Source organism: Lutjanus erythropterus, chromosome 20 (genome assembly GCF_056507025.1).
Source record: "Lutjanus erythropterus isolate fLutEry1 chromosome 20, fLutEry1.hap2, whole genome shotgun sequence".
Taxonomy (NCBI): Eukaryota; Metazoa; Chordata; class Actinopteri; order Lutjaniformes; family Lutjanidae; genus Lutjanus; species Lutjanus erythropterus.
Window position 1 is genome coordinate 13182048 of NC_139336.1, and position 23525 is coordinate 13205572.

General features: G+C 38.8%; 1 protein-coding gene across 3 annotated transcripts in view; it reads right to left on the reverse strand.

Moving 5' to 3' along the window:
• Nucleotides 1–22669, reverse strand: part of plppr1 (phospholipid phosphatase related 1) — a 68973-nt gene extending 46304 nt beyond the window's left edge. For 2 of the 3 annotated variants that reach the window (XM_084746137.1, XM_084746139.1), the window contains exon 1: nt 22485–22669. The gene's annotated coding sequence lies outside the window, so the exon portion shown is untranslated. The remainder of the gene's footprint in view (nt 1–22484) is intronic. The other variant, XM_084746138.1, reaches the window with a different exon arrangement.
• Between the last annotated feature and the right edge of the window lie 856 nt (nt 22670–23525).

Below are 23525 nucleotides of genomic sequence, written 5' to 3' on the forward strand. Positions count from 1 at the left end.
CATTAATAGTTGTTTGTTTTAAAATGTCAGAAAATGGTGAAAAATGTCGATCAGTGTTTCCTTAAACACAAGATGACATCCTCAAATGTCTTGTTTTACAGATAAACCAAAGATATTCAGTTTACTGTCATAGAGGATTAAAGAAAAGGAGAAAAATATTGACACTGAAGAAGCTGAAATCATAGAATTTTGACATTTTTCTTAGAAAATTACTCAAACTGATTATTCAGTTATCAAAATAGTTGGCAATTAAATTAACAATCACTTCATATTTGGTTAATATTTGATTAATCAATTAATCCCTGCAGCTCTATTACAAACATCTATAAATAAAATACATATTTTACATGAAAAAATGTTTTTAAATCTAAATCCTCCCAGTCTTCAGCTAATACACACATGAACACAGGACACCTCACACACACCCACGTATGTACACGCATACACACACACACACACACACACACACACACACACACACACAACATGACTAATGTTCTTTGCCTGCCGGCACTGGATTTCTTGGCCGTTGGGCTGGTTTTAATCTCCTATTTGGATTGTTTTGTTGCACAGACCTGGCAACCCTGCCTGTTAGGCCTGCAACTAACTATCTTTCATTTTTGTTTATTTTCTAGTTAGTAAAATGTTAGAGAACTAAATGTCCACCATAAGTTCCAAAAGCTGAGGAGACTTTCTGAAATAGCTTAATTCCAAAACTAAAAGTTACTGAATTTGCAGAAAATATAACAAAGAAAATCCTCATATTTGATCAATTACAATCAAAACAATACTTGGCATTTTTGCTTGACAAACTATTTAATTGTTAATTGAATGTCATTCTGTCACTCAACAAGTCAAACAATAACATGGTTCATGTATTTCTACATGGATACACAGCACAGAGCATCCAGGGGACGTTTTCAAAGCAGCCATTTTTGACATGAAACAGTAGAATAAAGATACTAAAAAAAATACTAGAAGATACTCTTCAAAGATACTAAATCAGGTTCAGAGGAGAGAAGGAATCTGATGAAAAGGGGCAAGGCAGATCCAGAGTTTGTGGACCTGTCTAGTTCCTTGATGCAGATTTAACCTCGATAAAATATCATACCAATGCCTCTAATTTGACCTACATAAACAACTTGTGAGAAGATCAGCTATTTCTCTGTTATTATTAATGCCTCCCACTGGGTCAGATTCTCCATGAAAGCCAGTGAAATGATTTATAGCATGCGGAAGAGCCTGCGTTTACATTTTGTAAACATAGTGAGTGGTTTGTTAACCAGTTAAAAGGAAGCAGGAGGAGTTTTTGCTTTAGCTAATTTCATGTTTGAAGTTTTATTTTGTGGTTTCAGTGGTGGAAACACTACTGCTTTCATCCACAAGGGCCTAAAAAATCAAGAAAATGTGAATGTTTCTTGTTGCCTCTTCAAAGTATCTGTCAAACGCTGTACACTTATACCGGCTGCATGCTGTGCTTCCTGTTAGCTTTATTCTCGTGTTGATATTTTGCTCTTCAGAGGCAGATAGAACTGATCTCCTGCACTCAAACACAGTGTGTGGTGCTGCTCCCGTTCTCCCGTCACCGTGTTTTAGTGCTTTTCATTATGGCCTCTAATTGTCACAAACAATAACAAGCAATTTTCCCATAGAGAACAGCGAGCTGGTCGGTGAGAGCGGGAATCAAGCAGAAATGTGTGGTGAAGAGGAGAATACTGGAAAAGTAAAATTGCGGTGATATTTGCTTTTCTGGCTCGAGATAAAGCTGAAATGTCCAGGGGTGACAGTGCAGGTAGGAGATGTCCTGAAGTGCCTGTCTGTTAGGTGGGCTTTAAATGTGGTTCTAAAAAGTGAGAAATTCCAGTATCTACCGCAGTAATTGTTGATTTATTGGCATTAATAGATATTTAACGCTCATAAATTTGTTAAAGGGCCCTAACTGTACTGTAATTCCCCATTAAAGAGTAACGTGGTGTCTTATTTGAGCTCGCTCTCTACCAAATGTGCAATTCTGAATAATGAAAAGCAGCGAGGGTGGAGAGGAGTGCAGAGAGCAGGTTTGTTGTGGAGCCAAGTTAAAGAGAAAATGAGCAATGGAGTGTTCCAAATTCACCATTTAAAACATCTCTTTACCGTGCTTCCTTTTTTTTTTTGTACAAGGTAATGAATTGTCCTTGAACACTGGCTACTCATTTTAACAGCTGCATAACCACAGAAGCATTTCTACTCAAATGTTGACAAGATTCTCACGTTTTTTCACATTTTATACATAACTATGGTGCTAAATAGCAGTTTACAAGGTACAAGCTGGGTTTTGGTATGAAGTTTTTGTGATAAATCGTTGTTATCTGAACAAAGCAGCACAAAATTCAACCAGAATCCAGGACAAAAGAGTGGAGCTGATAACAAGGATCACAGCAGCAAACAGAATCTCACAGAGCTCAAAGGCAATACCAGCGTAAACACGGAAAATCTGTTTAGAACTTGACTAATGACCACACATACCTTTTTAGAAACATGTAGCTGTGTTATTTTTCCCACATAACAAGTAGTCTATATACTGCACATTTTTTCAGATTTTTTTCTTTAGCCTAACATCTGTCTGGTAAGTAGTCTCTGCACCCTGAACACAGTCACACAGTTTCACATTCTCACTTAGAAGCTGTCCAGTCTTATCTTGACTTTCTTCGCCCAGATTTATCCTGCCAGTCAGGGGATTGAACCGGTGACCTTTCGGTCCCAAGTTCGCTTTTCTAACCTGTAGGCAACCACTGCGTACTTGCTCTAGATCTAAGAAATGTCAAGGGGAGATTTCAGCATCAAAGTCAAACTCAAGAATACAATCAGCAGTCATTTGTCATCCTTTCATATATTTAATACCATTATATCATAATTTAAGATGATATTATTAGATCTATCATCTAGGGATGCAGGAATACTTTCAATAAATAGATTGGGTTAAGGATAAAACTGCTCACTTGTCTATGAATCTAACATCAAGAGAAGATTTCAGCATAAAGGTCAAACTCATAGATACAGTCAGCAATCTGTCATCTATTCATGTTTTTAAAATTATTATATCATAGTTCTAGGGATGCGGGAATATTTGCTAGAAATAGATTGGTTTCAGGATAACATTTTGGTATTCTGTACAAATATAGCACATGTATAGCTTGTCCTAATTACCAGCTTTCCTACTGATGCATTTATTGTAACACACTTCTCCTTACTACTTCAATTAGCATCCAACAGTCAAGGACTTGTTAAAACAATAGTTAGACATTTGGGGAAATATACTTATTTACTTTCTTACTGCAAATTATATTAACATATTGAAACAGCTCACTCTCATCTGAGACCTTTTTCATAGCAGCCTGAAGCAACATGAAATAAGTATATTTCCCAAAATTGAAAGGATTGAAGGAAAAGGCTGTGACCATCCTAAATCAACTAGCAAAAGCAATAATAGGCTACATGAAATTACCTGTCAAATTTGCTAAAAATAACTGTAACTTGAGTCTAAGTCATGTGACTCGAGTCCACACCTCTGTATAACAAATTATTCGACTTGACAAAATTAAGAAAGACTTGCAACCCAACTTTCATGCAAATGACTCATGACTTCACTTGGATTGGAGCCTTTTGACTCAAAAATACTTGATACCTTCCGTCAAGCTGAAAGAATGACAACGTTTTTTAAAAAGTGTGAATCCACAGCAAGGAGGGCGATTGGATGAATATATCGTCTCTCGACAATGGGCTGAATCCATCACTGACTGATTTTTGGCCAACTTTTAGGGCACTATTTGTCATTTTATTTTTCTAATGTAACAGTCTGCAGAGTGACAGCCTCTGCTCTGCACCGCGCTTTCATCCAGCGGTGCAGTACACGTCCACTCAGCCGACCATGAGTGAGCTAAGCTGGGTGAGGAGTGAGAGGAAAACAGCCTGCAGAGTCAGTCTCTTTACACTCTTTTCACACGGTGAATTAAGGATTTATTTTGGCCAAACCAGAGTTGGTGATTGTTGGAAGAGCAGACAGACTAACAAAGACGGTTTTGGTGAGTTTTACATGTTTTTCTGTTGAGTTTGACATACACAGCATGGGTAACACAGTGAATTCGTCACTTGCACACATCTCTCAGCTGAGACTGGAGAGGATGGGAGGAGGTGGGAGTGGGGACGATGACATCGCCAATCGCCAGTGGACGGGCTGACAATGATTGTTTGCAAAATTTTAGCATATCGCCCATCTCTAATCCATAGATCAATTCATCTCATGACAAATCGACATTAACATGCTTCATTCCCGTCAAGTCAACACTTAAATCCCCAAATCCACTTTGTTTCAAACAATCCGACAGCATAGGTCAACAATTACAGATGAAGACACACCAAGTTTCAACTTTTGAGGTAGCACAAATAACAATAAGTCGAGCCTCTGGTCTCAAAATGGCATTACCTCTGGTGTAGAGTGCATTATGACTTTCTTAGGACTCAAAACTCAAAGGTTAGGACTTGGGACTTATCAGCCTTGATTTGGGACTTGATTCAGTACGTGCAAGGAATTGACATGTACTTGTAACTTGCAAAATAATGACTTGGTCACAACTCTGCTGTTATATATCATCGTATGTACTGTTGTACACCCCAACCCTTCCTGTCTGTTACATCTTGCTAGTTGCTGCATATCATAAAGAGTTTATGAAGCTCTGTGGATGATGCTGGTCAGTGTGGATGATTTAGGTGTGCAGTGACAGCAGCATTAACAACACTACCAGCACATTTACTTGTAGGTGCTATATCATGCTCCTGAACACCTCACATTAAGTTCCACTGACAGGAGAAAACACTTGTGAAACTCTCATCCCAATTGAAACCAAACACTTCAACCTTACTGAGTCATTAGACGCAGGCAGACAGCGATGCTGGCAGGTCTAATCAGTCCCTAAGTGCCTGTCCCATCTCATTTAACACTCAATCTAGGCCAATCAACGCGACATTAGACGGACGCAATCTGACCACAGCTCTTCACTCAGTGGGATAAAAGTTCAGCAAAAAAAAAAAAAAAAACTCTGTTATTCCTGCCTTGTGGATGTTAAAACTTTTAACACCAGTGCATGCGTCACTTTAGGTGATGGAGCTGCACTTAATCTTATTTACCCGCAAAAGAAAATGTTGTAATTTCCTTCCTCTTTAAGGAAGATGAGTGCAAACGTTAAATCAGAGTCAACTACAGAGCTGGTAGTCTCAGTGTCCTGTTCAAGGACACTTCAGCGGGTTGGATAGCTGTCAGGTGGGGTTGAACTAAAGTTTTCCAGTTGATGGATGGTGTCTCTGTTCACTCAAACTTGGAGCACCCACCTGAAACGTCTTACACGCCATGTAAATTTAATTGCTTTCAGTAAATCTATATGAAAAAAAAAAACACCACTGCCAGACATCCAGCGATCCGTCTCAGTGCACATTAACACTGTAATCAGCCTGCAGTGACTCAGTGACTTTTCAGATGAAGGCAGGTGGGGAAACATCAACTACAGAGAGGAAATTGAGTAGTCATGCTTGTAATGTGGTAAAAATTAAATGACCGCACTAATCACATTTATACCGTCATACTTCCCATACTCCAAGATATGTGGCACTTTTTTAAACATTCTCTACAACCAACAGGAATTAAATTATTCATCATTTCTGCAGCTTGCTCTGCTGAACCATGATTTTATCAAGCCAGTCAAATGGAAATGTAGCCAACTGTGATTTTTATCTCAGTGGAAAATTTGATTCACTTGAGTTTTTCCATCTACAGCACTCTTCTCTATACATACAGTGGTAATGACTAACAGATTATAACTACAAATAAGATTATGATTGTTGCATATTAAATGCATTTAACACAAAGGTCGGGGCTCACTGGTTAAGTCACAATGTAATCTATATTTTCCCACAACAATGATAATGTGCAGCACAGCCTATGATGCACAATACATGACAAGACAAACACCTGCAATCGTCATATTTGAAAATGACAAAAAAAAATTATATCCCTAAAAGAAAAAATAGTTTGAATGCTGTCAATGAAACTCAGTGTGTGTGTGTCTGTGGTGTGAAAGCATCAAACCTATTACAGTATGTGTTGTAGCAAGATTTTAACATGAATTAAAAAGTTTAACTACTATCAAACTACAAAATCCAACTGCAAAAATTTATTTTCCAAATAAATATATTTTAAAATGTGCTAATTTGGCTTCGATGCAGCTGCAGCTCATGCAGCTCTCTTTGTCTGTAATCATCACTCTGTATTCTCTCTCAGTGTCCCGCCCCCAGCACTGTCTGATTGGTTACATGTCACGAATAATAACCTATCAACACTGAAGGCTACTGTGCCACAGATGGGCAAAGACAGAAACTGGAGCTGCTCCAGTAAGAGAGCAGAGAGCTGTGTGCCAATAGGAAGGCAGCAGATATTACTGAAGTTGCAATAAACTTATGATCTATTTCTATGACAACATTTTCATTTACACCGCTGCAAATATCCAAAGTCACAGCCTACAGAATTTCACTCAATGGAGGCGACTCAAAGTGACAGCTTTTTAATCAGTTGCTCTTCCATCAGACTCCCTGAATAATGCACTCTGTTGCAGTGATTTAAAGTGAATTCTAGGGCTGTCCCATGGACGTCAAAGATTTGAATCATCAGTTGGAGACTCCTCAGTCAATTGAGGGGGAGATTCATCAAGTCAAGCTGTCTTTTTTTTCCCTTTTGTCAGTCAGTGTTCATTACAGTAACAGGATTAAACAGATAGAAGCTTACAAAAATGCAAGGGAAGAAGATTTCAATGAGGAATTATAAATTAGGGGAATCATAAAGATATTTTTATATGACCTGGCGCACTTATTAAAACTCATCTGCTGGTGAGAGAGGGTCAAACGAGTGATTGCCAAACAAGTTTCAGCTTTTGTTTTTTTTTGTTTTTTTCTAGGTGCATCACTGTACACAGAGCAATGCAACAGCAAGACAGGCTGTTCACTTTACAAACTGATTGTCTAAATCACCACCGACCATAAAATTAACTAACAGAAGCAGAAAATTGTGATAGAAATGGAGCGCCTGTGACGCGCAGTCGCACACCTCAGCCTCCCCAGTGCACCAGAGACTATGCAGGGCAGGTGACGCACTGTGGGAGCTGACACGCGTCACCAGTCCTATAGAGACGCTCGGTGTCCTGGGATTTCATACCTGAACCTTTCTCTGTGTGGAAATCTGATGTTTTCATCACATCACAGGTAGAGTCTTACATGTAAAACATAATCACATAGGCTAACAAAGTTAGTTTCTTCAATTACTATGATCTGTATCAGCCACAGAAAAAAAGATACATTCATTGCTTTCTAATTCCAAGATGCCTCTTTCCCATCTTGTTTCTACCTGTCTGTCATTATTCAAAACAAATCAAGAACATATATGACGTCCAGCTGCACTGTCAAATAATAATACTTATAATCCAATGTCATTGTTTAGCTCCTTGAGACACCAAAGAACTTAAATACGCATTTACCGCGCAGTGAACATGGGTCCATGTAGCACAGGACAACGGTCACCAAAACTGACAACAAATGATGTCAGGTATCATACCTGACATCATTTGTTGTCAGTCAAAATAATTGAAAAAGGTGTGTTTGAAGCACCTGAATGTTCAAAGAGGTCTATTATAGGGCAGTGACGACATAATAATGTGAATGCTACAGAGGGCATGCTAAGTATCAAGCTGTATTTCACTTTGTAGTAACATGAGAATAAATCATGACTGCCTAAAAAGTAGAAGAACTTTTGGTTTGCTTAAAATGTAGCTCACGCTTTGATGCTTGAAGTGGCTACAAACTTAAGAGTCTTTTGAGACATGTGGTCTAGTTTTAAGAGACTAAAAACTGTGCAGTCTAAGCTTTTATTTTGTCTTGATCTGTGGGCAGTGCTGCAAGAGGGAATAGACAAAAAAAATATGACAATTTGACAGTCGGACTGCAAGCTTGACGATTTGACTGCGGGCCCTGTGACAGATGATTTGAATCAGAAAATTTTAGCGGGGCCGTGCTCAGTGTCAAAGAGTTTACACTACATTCATTTATTTCTCACTCACCAGAACAGCCTCACAGCTCCGAGGAGTCATGCCGCTGAACAATTGGACATAGTCACAGCAAAGTCTTAACGTGATTTCTCTTTGTCTCTTGCCTCAGGACATCACCATTTCTAAAGATGTTCCAAAGATCATACCCAAGGAGCACTTTTCTTACAATTCCAAGAGCCAGTTAATTACAGTCAGATGAAAGGTGATCAGATCGTCTTCCCAGAGGCGAGCTCATCAAACGAGCTGCCTACAGGCCTTGTCAGGATTCATCAGCATCTCCTCTCCACTCAGCCAGCCCGTGATGACTTTGTCTAGACCTGACTGCTCTCCTCTCGGAGATGGCGAGAGTGGATTGTGAAATATTGAGCTAAGAAATATCATCTGATTGACCATCTCCTGGTCTCCAGCTGAGTCGTTCTGCCAGACTGTGATGGCTGTCTGAATGTGGCTAAACTGTCACAATGACAGAGTTGGTGATAGAGCTGGGAGCCAAACGTTGGGCAGGGAGAAATGAAATATTACATTCTGTTATCCCTGCAAGAATGGTGATGGTGCTGCCCTGTGCCCTTCTCTTCCTCTGTACTTAAACGGAGGAGCGCCATTTACTGAACCCGCAAATACCACAATTTTAAAGCTGCACCTGTAACTATTCAAACTATTACAACCTCTGAACCATCCTGGAGGGTCTGTGATGCTTTATATGAGAGGAAACTAGTACTGAAACATTTCATCCTTTTATTCATTTATGAGACAATAAACTTGTGATGGAGAATAATGTTTAATGTTTTCTATAGTAATTTTAATTTCAAGATGAACTGATCAAACAGTTAATCAAAACATTAATCCATTAATCAAAGTGCAGTGTTGGAGGAAACCAAATAGATTAGCAAAGAGAAACATCCCTAAAAACTCGGCAGACATAGAGTCAATGTAGAAATAGTTTGACATTTTGGGAAATACACATTCTAGCTGAGGATTAGATGACAAGATCAATATCATTCTTGTATTTCTAGGGTAAATATAATGCTACAGATGATAAATCTTCTTAATTAGTGATCTGAAGAGATGCTGGGAAGAAGATTTTGTTACCTTTGGTAATGTGCTAGCTGTTTTCTCCTGTTTCCAGTCTTTATGCTAAGCTAAGCTAACCATTTGCTGGCGTTTTCCTTTTTATTTTTGGCCACACTGAGTCAAACCATGCCACATTGATTTGCATGTCCATTCCCAGTTATAACACAATAAGCTGTGCCAAGTTGTGCCCAAGATGGACCATCTCTGGAGTGAGGCCAAAGCACACCCGTCCTGCCTCCAAATTGGTTGCAGTAACGGCTTCACAACCACTGCCAACCCATGACAGCCCCCCTTCTCCCTCTGAGACAAGACTGTTTTGCAAGACTCAACTCTGTTATGTAAAGGAGACCAGAGAGGAAGACGTCTTTAAAAGTCTCTGTGTTCAGCATTGTAGCTTCTAACTGAATCTCTGAGGTTTGAAAGTTAATTTCTCTCCTTTGTTTCTGTCTGTTTCACATTCAGTTTCACTTTCACTTACAGCTGCTGAAGAGCTGTGTTACATTTTCACTAATGAAAACCCAATGAAATGAAATGAAATGTCCTTATGCACCGTTTTACAGTAGCTCACCTCAGGACGTGTGTCGTGTCTTAAGTTAAAAGACATCTTCAAGTGGCCTGGTTCTAATGACAATGCAATGTCCATGCGCGTATAGAAAAGGGCTGCATTTAATGGAAAGACATGACAGTTTTATTAATATTCTCATTTATCTATCAGCAAGAAAGCAAATAAGCATTTGAATAAGCATAAGGTCAGTTTTCTTGCTGAGCTCAAAATATCAAGCTATTCCTTAACACTCACACAATTAATATTTCATCTGGTTTTTATTACACACAAAAATGTACTGCATGGCCTCGGTATAAACTACAGTAAGCTGTTTTCCATAGGTTGATGTAGAGCTGGTTACCATGATCTTCTCTATATTTTGTTATTGAAGTGCTGCCCACAGTTACAGCACCCTAAATTTGGCTATTTTGTTTTGTTTTTTCATGAAAACCCAGAAACATGTTTTGCTGGGAATCATGCCAACTCAGCACGCCAATCTGTGCCCAAAACTACTTACAGTGTTGAGCCTTTTTATTTAACTACAGAAAAGTTATTTGGACGCTGACGACGTTCCTGCTGTCACCAAATGGTTATTTTGCACATTTATTGCACGACCCTTATAGACCATAAATCGCTTTTTAACATGAGATTTCTGCCAGAAATCAGAACTGAGGAAAAGGTTCATGGCCAACGAGATATCTACATCTCATTCTGAATTCCTCATCTGCTGTATGCACAACATCACACTCTCTCTCTCACAGACACAGAGCTGTCCCATGGCTACCACTCTTGCCAACGGAGCATTTTTGTTGCTATAAATAGTCAGTTTTCATACGTCCCTTGTGGCTTTCTAAATGTGATTTGTGGGAAATCAATCTATTTTGTCTGCAGAAGACAATAATGATGGGTTTTTCTCACAAAGCATTTGTTAACAAATCAGTTCTGTCAACACACAGTTACTGCATTTACCCTATGTACTTGTTTAAGAAGTATATTAAGAGGTCTCACAATCTTGCCTTAAATCACCTTTGTCAGCTTGTAATAAACTCGCTCAATCATGCACATATCCGCATACAACTGTGTGTTAACATAAAATAACAATGTCATCTTTCCTCTCCCATCTCCCCTTAGAGCCAAACATCAGACAAGACAGTGACTCAGCGGATAGAGCAAAAGGAACAAGAGAGTGAGAGACAGGAAAGACATGAGAAAGACAAACAGAGGAGGGAAAAAGATTAAGCGAGGCTTAACGTGTTGAAGGAGATGGTTCATTTGGAGGACTGAACAATTCTTGCTACCTCCTCTGGGACGTGCCGCTTGTCATTTTCAGCAGGAGTTTTAGGCAAAATCCTAAATAAATAAATGGTTTCTCCTCGTACCAGCGGCTACAGCTATTGGAGCTTAGCATTTGCACATATGGAACATTAGGGTTCAACACGTAGCATACGACTTTTAGACTGGGTTGCACCAACAAAGATTAATTTAATCTAAGATTAGTTCTAATCAGACTTTAGCAAATAGTAAATCCAATTTTAGTGATAAAAAATGAAATTAAATAGTTCAATCAATATGTTGCATTGTTTGCTCACAAGCTAAAAAGTTAACAAAACATTACAGTGTCTGCTAGATACTCAAACAGTTGTTTTTAGTTATTGTTTGCCGGCTAGCTAAAAAGTTAACAAAATGTTAATTTTTTTTGCTAGCTAGCTTAAATGTAAAGAAAAATAGCTGCATTGTTTGCTAACTAGTCAAAAGGTTTTTTAAAAAGCTATACTATACTATATATATTGAAATGTCCATTGTTTGCTAGCTGGCTGACATTGTTTTTAAAAAGTTGAATGGTTCGTTTGATATCTAAAGATGTCAGCAGAAAAGTTAATGCTGGATCACAGTTTAAATTGGAGTTAAATTTAATATCTGTTTAGAGTAGAAACTAAACTTAAGTTTAAATATACAGTAGATTTAATCTTAATTTAATTTTACTTAATTTCAAGATTATTTAAAAGTTTGTTGAAACATAATTTAAAGTTAAACTATGATTAAATTGGTTTTAGAAATGAATCTTTGTTGGTGCAGCCCACCTTTTCAGGCTGTTTCTTACATTTCCAAAACTGAGGATGTTTATACAGTAGCTTATATTATGTGGAGACTTCCAATATCATTAATTTTGTCAGTTACTTTGCAAACAAAATAACAGCCAATTACCAGTGCAATTCCCCTTTGCAGTAAAATAGATTGAATAAACAAAGTGAGCAGAGAAAATGTTACAAATGCATAATTAAACGGGCTTCCACTGTTGACAGAAAACACTCATTATTGCACAGAAAACGTTATTTGAACAACCCAGGTCATAATTCACCTTCTCAGGAGTGATACTGAGTTTTCACTTTTCCTGAAGACATCCAACAACTTTGTCAGCATTAGCAGTCAAATCTCATCAACTCAGAATATTGACACACAGATGGTGCAGAAGCAAAGCACTCAGCCATTCCCACAGAGACTTGGGGTCAGGTCCTCGAATTGGTTCCGCATACCAACAAACACAATTAACTGCCTGCGTTTGGGTGTGAGAGGCTGATGAGGGATCACGTCCTTGTTGCTAATAAGATTGGGACCAAAAAAAACCTCACGAGCTGCCCAAAGATCACCTTAAAAGTGCACTTCACTGGTTTAGCATTGCGCTCAATACACTGTCACAGGCACAATTGACAGTTTTAGTCAAAACACACCTAAACCTCTGACTGAACTGTTGACGGTCGTGTTGCACTGTGGGTAATGTAGGTGTCAGGTTTGGACAGAGAGGAGAATTGTGGTATAAAACACTTTATATAGCTCAGGTGACGCATTATTTTTATTGTTACTTTTATATTTTCTGTTGGATATTTTTGTACTGTCACATTAATTGCCACGATTGTTTATTATATTTTTATTGTTACCTGTATCTTTATTCTCTGTTGCTTATTTTTATACTTTTCTGCAAAGTCCTTCAAAGATCTTTTATCCCTGATTATTTATTCTTGGTAAAATATGTGAATTCAAGTTCCATTAGAGAATGAGACAACTGTAATTTTGTTGTGTCTGCACAATGATAATACATTTCATGAATCTTGAATTAGGGGATAAAGCAATTACATAACGTTTTCTAAAGTGAATATTTTCTGGTTTCTTTAGTTCTCTACGAGAGTAAAGTGAATTTCTTTGGGTTATGGACAAAACAAGACATTTAAGGACGTCATCTTGGACTTAAGGAAACAATGATCCACATTTTACACCAATTTCAGATTTTAAATGGGCAAAACAACTACATGATCAATCATGAAAATGATGGACAGATGATAATAAATGAATGAACAAATGAATAAATGAATGAATAATCATTTTAAGTTTTTTGTGACCAACTTTTTATTGGTTTGATGTCCCATCCTACATGGAGGCATAAACATACAGGTGTAATATTATACACACTAAAGTACAGAAAAATAAAGGGGGCAATAGCAGTTATAGTGGTAGAGGTTGCACTCTTTTTAGTAACAAGGTCTTCTCCCTCATCTTGGGTTGGCTGAGACGCCTCATGCTCTGTATTTATACTCTGTATTTTGAAGTTTCACAGAGTCAAAAGGAGGAGCAAAAGTCTACTTTTCTCTCAGACCATTTGAATTACATTATGCTTAAAGGTTATTATGAAATGTTTGCCAAATTACACCACTAAACTGTCTACCCCAGATTTAAGTTGTGTTATATCAACTCTGGTACAAAATAACTTGTGATTTAGCCACAACAAGGAATCACTTTTTCGTCCCTCTAACAGAAGGCTTAGCTGCAAAATCCGCACAATAACCTGGCGACAACACAGTGGAGGACATGAGAATGTCAACCACAGAGACAAGTAAGTTAAGATCAGAAACAAAACGAAGTTGAGAGTGAAAAAAGATCAGGGATATCCTTTTAGAAAAGAATCAAAACTTCTCAAACTAAGAAAAAAAAACATTCCCCCAGAGAGAGACTTTACACAACGTGAGGAGGAGAAACCAGACGTGAAGAAGCAGCAGGGAAGAGCTGAGGAGATATTAAGTTTGCTTCTTCAGATTCTGCTAACCAGCAACGCGCTCACAGATAAAGTCTCAAAAGTCTTTAAACACATTTCTGTATTTCCACAAATCAGGAGTTTGAATCAGCTGCTGGCCTGAGTTTCACCCTCATGTCTTTTTCCTGATAAAGTAAAGTGGTATTTGTCTCTAAAGCTCCTTTTAGCTCAAATTCAGTCCTTGATCATTTTACCTCAATGTCATATTCTCTCTGTCTGCTCATGGAAAGCAGTCAGATTTTCATTATTACTTATTTCATTCAGCACTGCTCATCGTGATTATTTTTAAAATGATTAATCTATTATTTCCTTATTTGGTCGACTAATCAAACAACTACTTTATCAGTCATTCTAAAGATTTTTTTTTATTAATCGATTAACAATTAATTTACCCCATATAAATTTCAAAAACTCATCTCATTTTTTCATGATTTTATTTGATATCCTGAAAAAACAGGCACATAAACCTCAGTAGAATAATGATAATAGTACCATATTTTAAAATTAGTCTAATTTACAACCTATTTAATAAACTCTACCTGTCAGATGCCTGAGAAGAAAAATACTGAACCTCAAATTCAAAAGGATTGCTGTGACATGTACTAATTTAGTCACCCTGTCCCTGAACTGGAGAATCTGTTTTTTTACTAACTAGACCTAAAACTGCAAATGTTTATGATAGGTTTATGTAATCACTGGAGAAATATGCACTTAAGATAATTACTGGCTAATGTATTTTTGCATCAGTGCATGGCAAAGAAAATAACTGATCCGATTACAAGCTGTAATAACAGTCCACTGGCTTACACCATTAGTTTAACTCATTTTTTTTACTCACACAATTGCTGTTAAAGTAAACAAAAATATAAAACGGTCCGACACCAGGGTTAGATGATGCACGGTGCAACTAGCAGCTGTGCGGAAATTATTTCTAAAATGAGGGCGATTAAGAAACGTTTAGAAAATCAATTTTAAGTGACTAATACTAGCAGAAACACTTTCCACATGTTGATGATCATCATAAAGCATACTGTCAGAAAGTAAACCGGACAGTGCTGTGTCACTGCTGCGACTTGACAAAGCACTCTGGTGCTTTCAGTAAGTTTTAAGTGCTCGTGCAGAGGAGTTGTGCTGCTGTGATAAGCCTCTTAAAGAGCAACATACTCACCCCATTAACACCTGGCATTAAAATGTGATCTGTATCTCAATACCTTATCCAGATTGTTGTACAGATTTCATTTACACCAAACTAAAATCCAAACACAATGCAAGCCAGAGTATCTTCAGATCTGATCCCATTCTGATCACAAAGCATTAACATGCACTTTTCCTTATCTGAATACCACATCTGGATACAGATCACATTTTAATGCCAGGTGTAAATGCGACTGACCTATTTTCGTAATCGATGATGCTACTTTCGTTGATGAATCGCCCCAGCCCGAACTACATTATCACTGCTAGATAAACATGGTGGTGAGGTTACATCTTAATGAAGTCAAAGCTCTTCATTTCATTTTGGCTTGAGTTCCCTTCTCAAGACAATCTATTTTTATTGACTCATTACTGATTGCTTATGAGGGAGCTTAAGGCTAAATTGGATTTGTAATATAGAATTTCTTCTCCATTAAATTCTAAATATTTAACAAAGTTGTGGTTGAACTCGTACAGTAGATTCATGCAGCAGGAATGGTAGTTGTTGCTTTGCATCCCAGCAAATGCCATTAGTAAACAACTGCAAACGCTTCAGGTATATTTGCATATGTATGAATGTAAATTTCTAAGTTGGGAAAATGCATTTACAGGAGTGCTCCAAGGCTTATCTAGTGTTTTGTGTGTGTGTGCGCGCGCATACAAGTGTGTGTGTTTGACTCCATGTGTTGAATGCTGAATGACGCTGTGCAAGTTTCTCTCATGCTGCCTTGTAACATTTCCAGAATTCAGTCTATATTTAGATCAAACAAGCTCTTGATCTCTGAGTGTTCAGCTATTTTTCAGCCCAATAACAACCATCAGAACCATCACAGCACTGATCCAGCTGGAGATAAAGAAGTCTTTCCCTCCTGAGATCTCTCAATATTCTTATAATATCACGCTAATGCAGCTTCACATCATCCGCGCAATAATTTGATTCAAGCACAACTCAAGAACAAGAAAATTCCAAAATTTTTTATAGGACCTGTGTCTGTTCTTTCGGTTTTGTAATGTGTCTTGTCAAGATTTACAAAGACAGAGCTCGTTATATTCTAAAAATTGAAGGCAGTGTAGAACTGTAGAACACTATTGTTGACTGTTTTTTATCTTAACCTACTCTTATGACATGCCTCTAGAAGACACAAGTCATAGAGGACATGATGCTCATGAACAATCAATAATTTAAGTTATTAGTTACGAAAAAACCCAAGTCGACTTGAATTTTGTCAGTCAAACCTCTGCTTTTTTTGTTTTTTAGCTGCATCATTGTATACAGAGCAGGGGGCAACAGCATGGCAGGCTGCAAACCTTCAAACAGAGTCTCAAAACAACCACAAAATTGACTGTGACAGAAAGAGAGAACGGTGATAGAAACAGAGGGCAGCGTGACATGGAAATGAAGTCAGCTAAACCACGTTTGAACCGGTGGTACAGTGTTACGACCTCCTCTACTGCCCTCCACCGCTATTGACTCCGCAACTGACAGCACTGTCAGCAGCCTGGGAGGAAGCAATGCTCAGTAGTGCGCTGGGACCTGATAACTAACATATGAGGAAGACGCACACTTTTACTTCCTCTGAATGTGTGGAAATGTTGTTTTCACATCAGAGATTTCACATCAATTTATTTACTGAGGCAAAGATATTGTCCAGCTGCACATTTAACTAAGTTTGACCCAGCTGGCCAATTGCCCAAGAGTAGCAAAAAAAAAATCAAACAATTCTCAGATTAGACCTGGACAGTACCTATTTTTTCATACCCTCATACTTTCAGGACATTTTACCGGGGCAGATGGTATCATGGCAGTATTTGTGTAAAACTGGTGTATAACAGCTCAATTTGACTGTACTCCACTGTACTGTAGTACTGTCTTAACGCAAGCAGAGCTGATCATCATAGCAGCACGCTATATAGTTACACACTCACTACAATACTGACCAATCAGTAGTCTGCAGTGTTTGTTAGCTTCCCTTTATCATCAAGACTAAAGCCAAACTACTCCCAGGGCAGAGGCAGAGGCATTTTTCTTCTTTTTTACAAGTTAGTCCTGTAAGTTTGTCCTCCAAACACCATGTTTGTCAGCTCAGAAGCACTGCAGATTTTTTTTTTTTTTTTTCAGATTAATGAAATAGAAAAAACACATTGCATTATGCTGCAGATGTCAGTGTGTCAGAGGCAACATCATTCAACTGCATTATTCTATATATCATAACATAGTATATACTTAATGCTCAAAAGCATATTAGCCATATTTGAGTTTTGGAGACTCTGCTTTCTGCATTTGGGTGACTTTTAAAGAATGGGGATAACAAAATAATTACACTGCTTAAATACTTCTCATTTTACTTTCAATTCTCAGGTAAGAATACATAATAAGTCAAACCTTAACTAAATCTCTCACATAAATGAATATTTAACCATTTTCTTTCATTTAGTTCTTGACCTGCCTCTAAAAGAAAACTGATGCAGCAGATTTTACAAAATGCATCCCACTTTCCTTTAAAGCTTTCTTTAATAAATGAGAATTCATCTTTCCAGACCGTCTGGTTTGGTGTCGGTGTGTTGTGGTTTGGGTGGAAACCGTAGACTTACATTACAAATTAATACTGATATTAATTCAAGTTGCTGCAATCTGTTAGTGACACAGGACATTAGCCATTACGGTGATGAGCGGTTAAAGTAATTATATTTTCTTCACCAAACAAATGTTTTTAAATGAAACTGCTGATCTGTGTTAAATTACCGATCTCAAATTCCTCCTTAATATGGTCCGTTACAGTGGATTAACAAAAAAAACACAACTGGGGCTCTCAGCCAGCAGGGATATTTTGGCTGCAATTTCAAGTATTTCTCCATTAGCTCCCGTTTCCATTCTGACTAATTATATACACGAGTTTGAGCTGAGGAGCTCGTGCTGCATTCTGGCATGCTACAAATACTGGGTGCACTTGTGTATCTGAGCCAATAACATTACACTTTTCCTTCATATTAATCAAGCATCCTTGTAAATATAGATGTTTAGCCACATTAGCTGCTACTCCTATTGTCTGACTTCTGGCAGGAACCGAGCAAAAAATATTCCCGAGAAGCTGCCAGTGCTCCCGTTCTCCCTGTTTCTCTCTGACACCGTATCACCTGTATGTATCAGCCTCCTCATAGATAAAGGGAAGGTCCACTCAACCTCCACCGGCTGCCTTTATCTCACCTTAGGGCTAACCATTCCCCAGAGACATCAGTGACAGATCTATTGCCCAATCAGACACCCCCACTGCACTAATAACACTGTCCCCCACATCCAATGGTAATCAAATACCTGCTAGCAGTGGAACACGGAAGGGGTTTGTGTGTGTGTGTGGTACTATGTATGTGTGTGCATGTGATCAATAGAGAGTCTCTGGTGTGGGAGTGTGGGAGGCGTCAGATATCAGACGTGAGTTCAGAGGTCAGTCCTTCCTGCAGCCTCACTGCTATATGTCCGTCTGGCGTTTCTTTATTAACAACAAAAGACATCTGTTGGTGTCTCCCTGTAGTTACTGCAATTTGTAACCCATTTCAGTGCGGCTCCTTTCACCTCATACGATTTGTTAAGTGCACTGTAGCGGTTTTGTGCGTTTGTGGCTCCAGACAGCAGCAAGAAGTAACTGAAACATGTTATTCTAAATAGCCGCGTTTGTGTATCCGGTTTCCCTGAGCACTCGCTCACTGCTGCTCAGGAGGGACGTTACATTTCACTTGTATGTTGAAGAGGTAATCATACACTAGAGCTGAATTTCATTTTGACAAATCTCAGGGGAAGCTCTGCTCTGTTGCAAGCAACCATCTCCCTGTCCTTCACTTGGAAAAATTTGAATAAGATAAGCATACTGCAGCTTTATTCTGAAAACTGGGCAATGTGACAGAACCCAAACCACAAGATGGCACAAAGATATAGTAGATATAGCAAATGGTCAATTTTGAAAACATTATTAAAATATAGTATATACACAATATTCATGTTTTCTCCAGGACCAAAATGAAGGAATAAATCAAAACTAACCCTGATAATACTAATGGTAATTTAAAACATGGGACAAAGAACAAGTTAATACAGTCATCAGCATCAGCCAGTCAATCACAGTGAGATAAACCAAAATTTTTCAACTAAAACACAATGCATTTAGTAATTCCTTAGACTTAAACAACCAGTAATCAAATGACTAAAACATGACCAAAACTGACACGTTTTTGTCAAAATGCAAAATCAGCCTCCAGGTGTCAAAACTATGACGTAATAATTTCAATGACAAATAATGATAAATCAGATGCAAAGGTGATACTGACCACAGTTCTGATGAATAATGAATTATGACAACAATATCAATCATGATTAGTTGAATCATCAGAACGATTGGTGCTGCTGATGAGGTCACAGACAAACATCTCTACAGTGTAATGCCAGGCATGATGATGTCATTGTGACCTGGTTGGTCAAAAGTGACATAAGTTAAAGGAAAGGCATTCCAGCAAAACAATTCCTTCTGTGTGAGCAGTACAGACTGGCACCTCTTACACATGCATTCATATGAGCGAGCAAGCACTTAAGATGCATTTGCACGCTCAGTCCTACAACATACAGACCTACACAGACATACTGTATAAATTCACACTTGTGCCATTATGTAGACTGGCACAGTGGGAGGATGCCAAGAGGTATCTTGCATTCAGCCGGTCCTGCTGACAGCCAAGGAAAGGCTCACCTGATGCCCAGCCACCTGCCATCTGTCTGCTGAATAATACCATTTGCCTGCTATGCCACAGGGACGGGCATGAATACACCTGTCAAATAAAAACACACACAGCAAAACAGAGGTTCCAGCTACAAATAGCTGTGTGTGTCTCTCTAGGAGGGTGAACTTATTTTCAGTGTCCAGGTGAGGGACACGGGGAGGATTCAACACAAAACGTGCACAGATTTAGGAGGAATCAAAAGCAGCTAAATCAATGCATCCCCATCACTGTGAAAAAAAGACACTGCCACAAACCAGAGAAAATGCAACTATTTTAAGACAATAAATATGCCCAACATAAGGGTTGTGCACTGACAACTGATTCCAAATAACAATGGATTCCACAAATTTTTGTTTTGATTCTGTTTGTCGATTCCTACACAAATTTCACTTGCACTGGTTTCAAATTAAACTGTGTATTGCAAACATCTACTTATTCATTTCAGCATTACGATTATTCTCGGTTAACCTACACGGCTGTTACTAAGTTGTTTGACTAACAGATAACTTGCTGTGTGACTCTTCTTATGCTGGAAATATACTTGCTTTAAACTACGTGTTCGCATACGCATCCCTACGCATCCCTACACTTCATGGCTGCTTCGCGTATCCTGCGTCCATTTGGAGCGATGGTTGTGCGCATCCTCAGAAATTAACGCTACGCATACGCGAATGCAAACGCATGGTTAAACAGCAAGTATATCTCCGGCCTTACGATCACCTCAGTTGAGCACTAACACTACAGAATGCTTTACAAGAATGCTATACTCTCTATTATTGCAGTAAAGTAGCCTAAGTTAACCCAAAATATTCAAGAAACCAAAAAAGAAACAATGTTGTTACAGTTATCTAGAGAATGTTTGCTTAACTCAGTGTTTAAACAGTAATAAGAGTGCTGCATTTTGCAGGTCAACCCGGAAGTTATTATCACTCTGGTTTGGTCCACAAAAAGCCAGTGGCATTTTTCCACTGGATTTTGGATTTGTGGAGAAGACTTCTCAGCACGATAAACTTCATAAACAAACACCACTTTTATTACTTTTTAAGTGTAAATGCAATCACCAGAAGTGAAAAGTTAACATTAGTCTATAAGCAAACTTCACCACAGTCACAACGCCACCACCTCTAGTGTCCAGCGCGATGACATTTAATGCTCGCAACAACCACTGTAGTCTCATTTAGCCACTTGTTTGTCTTCTTTAAGACACAACACTTTACCATTCACAAGTGGTGTATTTACTGATGTATTTCATGTTGCACAAAAACAAAATGTGAAAACCTCCAAAGGTTGTTTTAACAACAAACCTTATTTCAAGCAAATAACTAAAAAACCCATTCAGAAAAAAAGACTTTGAGACAAGGGAACCAAAAGTGTTAATATGCAAACTCATCTCTGGGTTATGGGACTCATTCCTACAGTGCTCTACTAGTGTTCCAGTGAAATGCTGTGAAGAACGCAGGTGGACACCAAAAGGTCTGTGGTTAACACAAGCTTAGCTGTTCATGTTTTGCCTTCTCCAGCTCCAGCCTTACATGTCGTGTTTTATTTGCTGTTTTAATGGCCAATTTAACATTTGAAAATTTGCCCTTTGGCGAACGCTGGCACATTTACAGTGATTTTGGTCAGTGTGCCTTCCCCCTTCTCCCTACAACCCAACACTGACTTCTGCTACATTGAGGGTCCATGAACCCTTTGGTTACTGGTCTGCTGAGCATTTCAGCTCATCTGCAATGCCTCTCAGCTGTAGATCTTGTTCTCCTTGGGTTTTTCATGTTTGGTCACATTCACACTTAAAGCTGACAGTAAAATACACTCCTGCTGCATTTAGACATCATTTGAAAGCAGGTGCATGATGGGGTTAAAAGAACACTTTCACTTTTCATAAGGAACATGATTTTATTCCTATTGTGCTGGTGTTTCCTTTCAGAGCACTACTAGAAGATGGGTTTGCCTCTTCTATTCACTTCTCATATTGAAGCCAAGGCCAAGGCTGCACATGAACGGCGCCGTTCTCTGAATATGATGATAGGAGAAGCAATCAGGAGAGCGTGATGACACCGCTGCACTGAATTAATTTCAAGGTTACACTAAAGCGCTCATCAAGGCGTCTTTAATAAGCACGGGATTTCAGTCTTTGACTGATCTGAAAGGCATCAACTGCGCCGTGCGTGTCTAGGGGGGCTGGTCGAAGAGGAATATCCTTCCACCCAGTGATGTTGGGGGGCGGGGAGACGGGCCAAATTTTCCTCGCTGGACTGGAGACACATTTGCTCGGCAACGAAGGCGACACATTTGCACAGATTTTCGCCTGCTCTTACAAACGATGGCCGCAGATCTCTGTCTCAGACGCGTGATCGCTGCAAAATGCACATTTCTAAGGGGCGTATATAATCGCCGGAGGGCGGTCACTGTTGCTGCTAGAGACAGGTGTCTGTCTAAATACCGATATCGACCCTTTGCAATCATTTAAACGCTATTCTCCAAACAATGCGAGTGAAATCTGCTCCATGAACTACGGCGTGTCCATCGTGCGCTCTGATTCGTTTTTAATCGCTCGACACTCCCGCGGTGTGACTTGAGCAGGGTCCGAACTTGCCTCAGCAACAGACAATAGCAGCACAGACACACACACACACACACACACTCCCCGTTTCCTCGTATTTTCTCCACCACAGCATCTGCAGCCATCACGCACACTTACCGCGATGGGATGAAGCAATATTCCAGAGAAAATGATGCGGATCCATGAAAAAGGGGGGGAAAAAAGAGCCGTGAGCACTCCCGCCACTACTACTAGTACTATTACTACTCCATGGGCTGAGCAGAGCCGCCGCCGCTCGGTTTGTGATGGGGATCACGCAGCGTGTGAGCGCATGAGGATAGATGCTGTGCCTTGTCGGGGGGGGCGGGGACAAGACGCGTACTCGGGTCCAGTGGAGCGTACTAAATTCTGTGTAGGGACCTTGTGTTACAAGCAAGGCGGCTGTCTAGTCCGCATATTCTCAGCCAGTCTGCTCTATAGACCCCCGGTCCTATAGGAACACTGCATTTTTTGTTTTTTACCTCTGCTTGTTGTCCCAGAGAGGCTGCATGTGTCCCTTCAACTGTCCTGCATATTCATCAAGGTGGATGGTTCACTGAGTCGTGGCTGTTGTGGTTGTTGCTGATGTTAATATAGAGCTGCAACAATTAATCTAATATTTTTCAGTTATTATTTTCTGCTAATTAAAAAAAATAATAATATATTATATTAAATTGAATATATTTGGGTTGTGGACAAAAGAAGACATTTGACTTTGAGGAAACACTGAATTTGACATTTTCCCCCATTTTCATGAACAACATAACTAACTGATTAACCAAGAAAGAGTTACATAAATTAATTGACATGATAATTATTTGCAGCCCTATTGATATTTTACAGATTGATTTCAATATTAGGCAAGATTTTTCACAGCTGTATTCAAATTTGACATTTCATTTGCTAATTAAATTTTTTTTTCATCTTGTTTTCCATCATAATTTCTCTCAGTTAGTCAAATTGGAGTTCGAAAAGTCAAAATGATTATAATTAGATAAATAGATTTATTTGACTAGTAGGGAAAATGTGAAGGGACAAAAAAGTAGGCTGTAAGTAATAAAGGTATACACATCAAGTTCAAAGACACTTTGTTCAAGCATCCTGTTTGAATGTGATATGTTATTTTTTAATTAAGGGTGGAGGCAAACACTGGTAAAAGTT